Raw genomic sequence first — 10,021 nt, 5'->3', positions numbered from 1 at the left:
ATGGAAAATGAAACTGGTTATTTCTTAATAGAAAGAAAATGGTTCCCAGTGTTTGAGTTGTTTCCAAATCAATTGCTTGTTGAAGCTAAGATCAAAATTATCATTTTTTTATCACTGGTTTTAAGGACAGCAAGCCCTTGTGTGTAAATCCAATAGCTCTAGCCCAACTTATTTAAATGAATGCTGACCTAAATGAGTTAAAAATATGGGGTTTAGTATCAGAATGAGTCAGCAGTGTGACATGGCAGCCAAAAAAGCTAATGTAATCTTGGGCTGCATTAAAAGGCATATAACTTCTGGAAATATTGGAATAATTTCCACAGTACTTTGACATTTTTCAGACCCAATCTAGGGTATTTTGTTTGGCTCTGAGAGTCAGAAGAACTCTGATAAGCTGAAGAGTGTCCAGTTAAGATCAACATGGATGGTGAAAGTCCTTGAACTTCATATCATATGAAGATGATTGAAAGAACTGGGCATGATCACATGTATAATTAAGATCATATTGTTTGCCTTCTTGAAAGGGGATGGAAGAGCAGGAAGGCTGGAGAGCACTTGGAACTCAATATTTTAAAAGGTGAATGTTAAAAACTTTTAAAAAGGTAATTGGGAAATATTTAACAAAGTAAAGATATATTTTTCATCTATAAAATTTTATTTTTTCCAATTGCATATAAAGATAGTTTTTAACATTCATCTTTGTAAAATTTGAATTACAAATTTCTCACCCTTCTTCCTCAAGACAGCAAGCAATCTGATATAGGTTGTACATGTACAATAATAATAAACATATCTCCATATTAAGTCATATTGTAAAAGAAACATCAGAACAAAAGGGAAAAACCACTTTTGTTTGTGAACTAAACAGTGAAAATAGGATGTTTCACTCAATAGTCAGTTTCCACAGTTCTTTCTCTAGGTGTGAATGGCATTTTCCATCCCAAATCTATTGCAATTCTTGGAGAGATATATATATATGCCTTTAATCTATATGTATGTAAAAATAACTGGGCATGAGAAGAGAAAAGAAGGTTTGGAGTACATGTTGGTTTTAAGTATTTGAGAGATCATCACATGATGGAGAGATTAGATTTATTCTCTTTATCTCTATAAGGCAGAACCAATACCAACTGGTAGAAGGTCCTAAGAAACAGATTTAGGTTTGACAACAATATTTCCCCCAAATTAGATGTCCATTAGTGGGATGAACTGCTTTGAATGGTGATGGGTTCCCCCTCCCTTGAAGTCTTCAAGCAAAGGCTGGACAATCATTTGTTGGGATATCCATGTGTGTGTCTGTGTGTGTGTATAATGGGATCTCCTTTTATCATACTAGAAGGCCAATGCCATCCCTTTCTGTTCTTTCATTCTGTGATTCTGTGACTTGGGAAAAAAAGGGGGAAATGGAAAAAAAGGAAAGACACTGACTCTACCACTGTCTTTTTGAAAAGTTTGTGTTAATTGCTACAAGAAGAGAAGAGCCTAGAAATCTCATCAGTTAGAAAGCAAGGATGGTATCATTAAAACAAATTATAGAGCTAACTTTGATGATTCTCTAATTATAAATATCAACTGATTCATAAAATAGAAACATGTTGACTAAAGATATTCATTATTACCATGAAAGAGTTTCCCATAAAAAGTCCAGATTTAAGAGGGATTCATTATAGGTGGTAAAATTCTCTAGATGTTCCTATTTGTTCCTATTGTCCTGATTTTTACCAATAAGATACTACAGAACATTTTCATTGAAACCCAAAGAGTTAAGGCTATCCATTTACACAGGAAAAACTAAGTGGGTGAAGAATGCCTATTATCCAGATTATGACAATTTGATTATTAGTTAGATAGGCAGCCTATTCCTGCACTATGGACACTAGGCTTGGTTGGGAAATGGAATATGGTGAAATAAAATTGCTTTCAAATAATTCCTGCTGTCAAAATCCATCTTTTAAAAAATACCAATAGTTTTCTGCTTTACTATGAATCATTGGACATCATTTTGGGAATTGTGTCACATTTGCAGGGGACATAAAAAGCTATGTAAGAAAAGTGCTTCATTTAAAAAAAAAAGTCTCTAGCATATTACTAACAAGAAGAAATAGAATCAAAGACATTTATTCTTTCAGGCATTCAACAAGCATAAGTCCTAGGGATACAAAGACAAAACTAAAAAAGCTTACATTCTGTTAGAGGAATAGCATCAAGAATATGGACACAACCATATATCTATTGAACACCCAGAAAAGAACATTCTTGTCACCAAAATCTTTGATGCTGTTAAATAGTTCAACATCATAAACTGATATGATTTTATCAGTGGAAATGACATTAAATAAAAGACATCATCTGCTTTGTATCTATACCCTGAGGACCATGAGACCTTTCCATCTAACTTACAGTTGAAATTTCCATTTATGTATTCTTTGCCATAAGAACAGGAACTCCTTGAGAGCAGGAACTGTTTTTTTTTTTTTTAATTTGAATCTCTAGTGCTTTGCCCATAGTAAGTGCTTAATAAATGCATCATTCATTCATTCATTCATTCATTCATTCATTCATTGATGTGTGACCTGAAAAGGTGAACCAATTAGCCTCTAAATGCTCCTCCAGCTTTGTACCCTATGATCCATAGGAGAGCAACAGATGGACTCTCTAGTAGCATGCTCATTCAAAACATTCAAATACATTGGACAGATTATAGAAGATAGAGGATTTATGGATGAATACAGACAATTGCATAGGAAACGAAAAACAACACATGGGCAGATTCTTGAGAGAGGTAATACCCACGTTGAAGAGATTATAGATTGATGGAAGTATTGACACTTATGATAGAATCATTTTAAAAGAATTGCAGGCATGTATTTAAAATGACATTAGCTTTGTTTCTACAATATCCAGAAAAGTTCAAGAGAGGCAGTGATAAGGTTAATGGAAACAGCATTTATCTTGGAATCAAAAGACCTGAATTCAAATTCTTTAATCCAACACTCACTGAGTAGGTGACCCTGACCAAATCCCTTAAATTGAACCTCACTTCCCTAATTTGTAAAATGAGAACAATAATATTCATAATATTTCACAAAATTGTTCTGAGGTAAATGCTTCACAAATATGAAAGTGCTCTACAGAATGTTAGAGGAGGAAAAAGTTCAGAGATGCCATTACAATTTTCCAGGTAAGAAAACAAACTTAAGAATGTTAAGTAACTTGCCAAAAATAAGTTGATCGATCAATAAGTACTAATTAAGCCATTTCTATATGCAACAGGTATTAAATGCTAGAAAGGTAAAAGACAATCCCTGCCTTCAAGGATTATTAGCTCTAATAGAGGTAATATATACAAACAAAGCCCATATAGGATAAATGTATGTGATACATGTAATTTATATTCTACATGAAAATATATAAATATGTACAAATGAGATGAATGAAAAGTCCAAGAGACAGAATTTCTGGGAATAATTTATGAATTAGGCTGGCAAATAATAAATTTGGAGTCTAGGTAACCAAAAATTCTGAATAGATGTCACAGAATGCTTTTGGAAAAGGGAGTGTGTCTGAGAGAGAGAATCAAATCTGATTGGTTAATGAGCTAATATTAATAGTGAAAGGTGGGCTTTTTCTAATTAGGAGCTGGGGATCATGACTTGATCTTGTTAGCCCTCTCCCATAATTGCAGTAATCCTACACAAAGAGATCCATCTCCATTCAGATCACTTCAATTGAACAATGAGCTAAAGATTCAAATGGATTAGATTCTCTTTACAATTTAATCAGAAATCCCACTTGGGTGAGGTTAGCCTAACCAAGATTGAGGAGAATGTGTTATTGGCAATACTTGTCCTTCATAAGGACTGGATTTTGAATGAGGAATTAAAAAGAAAAAAAAAACTTTTAATATAAACAAGGTACATACAGGATAAAAATATATTTAATACAGACTATATTTAATATAAATGTATGCTTATACTACTATATATAAAATATATATGACACATAAAATCAATATAATTTCTATATTATATGTGTGAATATATTATGCACACACATGGAAATATATACATACACATACATATATATAAATGTGTGTGTGTATTGTTAATCACAGAATTGAGAATAGAACCCAGGCTAGAATTCTTTGCATGCATGACATTATATGATGTAAAAATGGCTCATTACTAACTGCAAAGTCTAAGTATACAAATGACATTTTTAAAAGAGACTAGAAATATTTTAATGTCATTATGCAACTCTCTTGACAGTTTTTGACAGTCTTCTTGTGTCTTACTAATTATAAAAGTCATTCATTTGTACTCAGGAAACTCCACCCCTTTCCTAATAGTCTTTTCTTGGCCAGACTGAGAGTGCCCTTGGCTTTAGTCAGAAAGGAACTTAAAGGGCAATGGAAACCCATATATTTTAATATGTATTTTTTCTATTTCTATTTTGTCAATATTCCCTGATCACCTTTTAATCTGGTTGTACTCCGAAGTATCATGGGTTGTTTGACCCCTCTGATGTAGTCCAACCTCCTAACTTTGCAGACTTTACAATCCTAGAAGAGGGAGGCACCAAGAAGCAGAACCATGTTCAAAAACCAGCATTCTTTGACACTGAATTCAGTGGTCTTGTCCCTACACTATATTGTGCACTTGAACCAAGAGGGAGAATCTTTTCAGATAAGTCTAAAAGCCCCAACCCCTTCCCTTCTCCTTCCTTCTTTAGGACCTTATACCTCAGACAGATAAGCCCTCAAATTTAACAAAAAGAGAGGAGATAGCAATAATGAGAAAGCCCCTTTGAGCACTCTGGCTTTTGTCTCAAGCAGGCTTGCCCTAAAACTCAATGTCCTTTTTGTGATAGAACAATAATCCTTCAAGGCTTGGACTGCTTGCTTCCAAACTGGTCACTCAGGACTGTATTTCTTCCAAGCTCAAGAAGAGAGAATTCTTATGTAGGGATCCGGACTGGAAGGATTATAAAAGGGACAGGGAGCCGGAGAGAGGGCAGCCAAGGCAGCAGTAGTGGTGGTGACAGTCAGGGGCAGATGGACAACTCTTTCCAGGAGACTGACTCTAAGCACTGGGTGGAACTTTTTTGTTCCCTGGCTTACATCTTGGCATGTTAAAAGAATCCAGCTGAGAGAGACTGAATTCTAGCCTCTCAGAGAAACTGCCAAAACAATGGCCAATCTACTCCATTCTCCATTTCTTCCTTTTGGATTATTGTTCCAGCAATGAGCTGAAAGATTAATTACTAAGGATTTTTTTTTTTTTGCTGTTTAAAAGTCTTGCTACTCATTTGACAAAATCCAACATCCATTCCTACTAAAAACTCTTGAGAGTATAGGAATAAATGGATTATTCCTTAGAATAATCAGGAGTATATATTTAAGACCGTCAGTAAGCATAATATGCAATAGAAATAAACTGCAACCTTTCCCAGTAAGATCAGGAGTGAAACAAGGTTGCCCACTATCACCATTACTATTCAATATAGTACTAGAAACGCTAGCCTCGGCAATAAGAGCCGAGAAAGAGATTCAAGGAATTAGAGTAGGAAATGAGGAAATTAAACTATCACTTTTTGCAGATGACATGATGGTATACTTAGAGAACCCCAAAGACTCTGCTAAAAAGCTACTAGAAATAATTCAAAATTTCAGCAAAGTGGCAGGATACAAAATAAATCCACATAAATCCTCGGCATTTTTATATATCACTAACAAAATGCAACAGCAAGAGATACAAAGAGAAATTCCATTCCAAACAAATGTTGAGAGTATAAAATATTTGGGAATCCATCTACCAAAGAAAAGTCAGGAATTATATGAGAAAAATTACAAAACACTTGCCACAAAAATAAAATCAGATTTAAATAATTGGAAAGACATTCAGTGCTCTTGGATAGGCCGAGCGAATATAATAAAGATGACAATACTCCCCAAACTAATCTATTTATTTAGTGCTATACCAATCAGACTCCCAAGAAACTATTTTAATGACCTAGAAAAAATAACAACAAAATTCATATGGAAGAATAAAAGGTCAAGAATTGCAAGGGAACTAATGAAAAAAAACTCAGAGGAAGGTGGTCTAAGTGTACCTGATCTAAAGCTATATTATATAGCAGCAGTCACCAAAACCATTTGGTATTGGCTAAGAAATAGAACGGTAGATCAGTGGAACAGATTAGATACAAAGGACAAAAAAGGGTACATCTATAGCAATCTAATCTTTGACAAACCCAAAGATTCCAACATTAGGGATAAAAATTCATTATTCGGAAAAAACTGTTGGGAAAACTGGAAATTAGTATGGCAGAAATTAGATATGGATCCACACTTAACACCATATACCAAGATAAGATCAAAATGGGTCCATGATTTAGGCATAAAGAGGGAGATAATAAATAGATTAGAGGAACAGAGGATAATCTACCTCTCAGACTTGTGGAGGAGGAAGGAATTTATGACCAGAGGAGAACTAGAGATCATTATTGATCACAAAATAGAAGATTTTGATTACATCAAACTAAAAAGTTTCTGTACAAATAATACTAATGCAAACAAGATTAGAAGGGAAGTAACAAATTGGGAAAATATTTTTAAAAACAAAGGTTCTGACAAAGGTCTCATTTCCATAATATATAGAGAACTGACCATAATTTATAAGAAACCGAACCATTCTCCAATTGATAAATGGTCAAAGGATATGAACAGACAATTCTCAGAGGAAGAAATTGAAACTATATCCACTCACATGAAAGAGTGTTCCAAATCACTACTGATCAGAGAAATGCAAATTAAGACCACTCTGAGATACCACTACACACCTGTCAGATTGGCTAAGATGACAGGAACAAATAATGACAAATGTTGGAGGGGATGTGGGGAAATTGGGACACTGATACATTGCTGGTGGAGTTGTGAAAGAATCCAGCCATTCTGGAGAGCAATCTGGAATTATGCCCAAAAAGTTATCAAACTGTGCATACCCTTTGACCCAACAGCGCTACTACTGGGATTATATCCCAAAGAAATACTAAAGAGCGGAAAGAGACATATATGTGCCAAAATGTTTGTGGCAGCTCTTTTTGTTGTAGCTAGAAACTGGAAGATGAATGGATGTCCATCAGTTGGAGAATGGTTGGGTAAATTGTGGTATATGAAGGTTATGGAATATTATTGCTCTGTAAGAAATGACCAGCAGGAGGAATACAGAGAGGCCTGGAGAGACTTAGGTCAACTGATGCTGAGTGAAATGAGCAGAACCAGAAGATCACTATACACTTCAACAACAATACTGTATGAGGATGTATTCTGATGGAAGTGGAAATCTTCAACATAAAGAAGATCCAACTCACTTCCAGTTGATCAATGATGGACAGAAATAACTATACCCAGAGAAGGAACACTGGGAGGGGAATGTAAATTGTTAGCACTAATATCTGTCTGCCCAGGTTGCATGTACCTTCGGATTCTAATGTTTATTGTGCAACAAGAAAATGATATTCACACACATGTATTGTACCTAGACTATATTGTAACACATGTAAAATGTATGGTATTGCCTGTCGTCGGGGGGAGGGAATAGAGGGAGGGGGGGCAATTTGGAAAAATGAATATAAGGGATAATATTATAAAATATATATATAATAATTAAAAAAAAAAGTCTTGCTACTATCTGCATTTTTAAGACAATGGTTTACTATATAAAGCTAATATAATTCAAATGACTTTCTAAGTCTGTGTTTTATTGCTGTTATTGCTATTGTCTGAGAAGGAAGGGAAACCTGTGGAGATTTGCTAATACTAAATTCAGCTGACTAGGAGATCACCCTCCTTGCTTAGCAATTTACAGATTACCTAGGTACTTGGAGTGGTTTATGAAGTTTTTTTGTTTTGTTCTTACTTTGACAAGAAAGGAAGTCCCTTGAATTTGAGATCTTCCTTCTGGGCCAGAAACTCTCAAATTAGGATCCAAAAAAACCCTATACAGTCTTAAAAGTTATTGAGAATCTCAAAGAGCTTTAGTGAATATGGATAATATTAATTCATTAAAAATAGCAAAGAACCTATTACATGTTATCATAGTATTATTATTTTTATTAAAAAATATTTTCATTGAATGGATACTGTCCAAAAATCTTTAAATAGTAGTTTAGGGCAATTGTGGTTCAGTTGTTAAAGCTAGTTCTAATCATCCAGCTATAAGGACCCCTGCTTAATCCTTGCTCGGGGAACTCATCATTCCTTCAGGGGGACAGAAACTGTCACCAACAGGACCCATCATTTCCTTCTTCATAGCTGCCATCACAGGATCTAAGGGAAAATTCCCTTGGAGTGGGAGACTGGAATTATAAGCTTTACTTTTTATTCCCCCACCCTAAGGATCCAAATAGGCTCTTGGGTTTCTGATCTTTTTCCAGCTTCAATTATCTTAATCTCTCTGATTGACTTCCATCTCCAAGAGGTTCAAAATGATAGTCTAAGCCAATCACATCATCAAGGATATTTAATCATTAGCCTCAATGAAGTAAGAATAAATTGTTGTTCAGTCATATCCTACTCTTTGTGACCTCATTTTAGAGTTTTCTTTGCAAAGATACTGCAATAGTTTGCCATTTCCTTCTCTAGCTCATTTTACAAATAAGGAAACTGAGGCAAATAGGATTGGGTGACTGGCTAATGGTCCCAGAGCTAGTATCTGAGGCCATATTTGAATTTAAGTGCTCTTGACTCCAGACTTAGCACTCTATCCACTGCACTAAATAGCTGTCCCAAGGATGAGTTAATAAGACCTCAGACCCAAAGTATGTCTCATAGCTCACATCAGAAAGATAATTTTCGTTATCACAATAGGGTATTAATGGATGTATCCATACCTTCATTAGGAACATATAATCAAAGCCTGTTAAAAAAAAGTCTATCAAGTACCCAGATTTATTCCTGGTCATATCCTTTATAAAGACTTAATGTCAAGAAAAACTTTATAACAATTAGATCTCTCCAAAAGTGGAATGAGTTGCTAAAAGAAATGAATGGGTTCCTCTCATTAAAGGTTCTCAAGTAATTGGAGGGAGAGAAGATAGGAATATTAAGAACTTATGCCAGGCACTGTTCTAGATTTACAAATATTTTAGCCTTAATAACAATCCTAGATGTTATTAATTGAAGGAAATGAAATAAACAGAAGTGACTTGTCCACCATCACAAAAGTCTGAGGCCAGATTTGAGTTCTTCAGGCCCAGTCTGATGACTGCTTGTTTGAGATTGTTATAAGATCTATTTTTTTCTCAACTAGAGGTAAAACTACAAATCCACTGAGATTCCTTCCAATAAACTCTGTGCATGGGTCATTCATATTATTTATAAGAAATCTGAAGCATTACAGTGTCAAATCTGGTTAAAAGTTCTTAAATTCAAATCCAGCTTCAGACACTTACTTGCTATGTGATACTGGGCAAGTCATCCCCTTGCTACCCATACTGCCCCCCCTCAAAAAAAAAAAGGAAAAAAAAGATCTGAAGCATGTATTGCAATCGTAATATAAACTGAAAGCCAGAAAGCCAAATTATATACACTTTTTTCCATTAAGAGTTATTGTCTTTTCTATTTTCATTATGTTTTGCTCATTAAGAGAATGATTTGCAAAAGTAAAATATCATGAAGATTGAATACTTTTTCCATGGAAAATAGCCTATTGTAATAAGAAACCAAATGCTTTAAATTTCATTTAATGATTCTCAGAAGACAAATATATTGACTGAAGAGTTTGTTGCATTGCAGTAGTGTGTCTTTTCTTTAAAGGGGATAATAATAATAATTATCTTACAAAACAAGGGCTTAGGAGTTGTGGTTGAGGTTAAGAGCCTCCTTTTAGGAATTCCAGAAAAGCACTAATGATTTGGAGGCCTGACCTTGGTGAACACAGGCTGGAACTAAGTACAACCCCTGAATTGACAAGAGCAACCCACCTTGCTTGAGATGGAAAGGATACTGATACCTCTCAAT

The sequence above is a fragment of the Sminthopsis crassicaudata genome, chromosome 1 (genome assembly GCF_048593235.1).
Source record: "Sminthopsis crassicaudata isolate SCR6 chromosome 1, ASM4859323v1, whole genome shotgun sequence".
Taxonomy (NCBI): Eukaryota; Metazoa; Chordata; class Mammalia; order Dasyuromorphia; family Dasyuridae; genus Sminthopsis; species Sminthopsis crassicaudata.
This window is presented reverse-complemented; position numbering follows the sequence as displayed.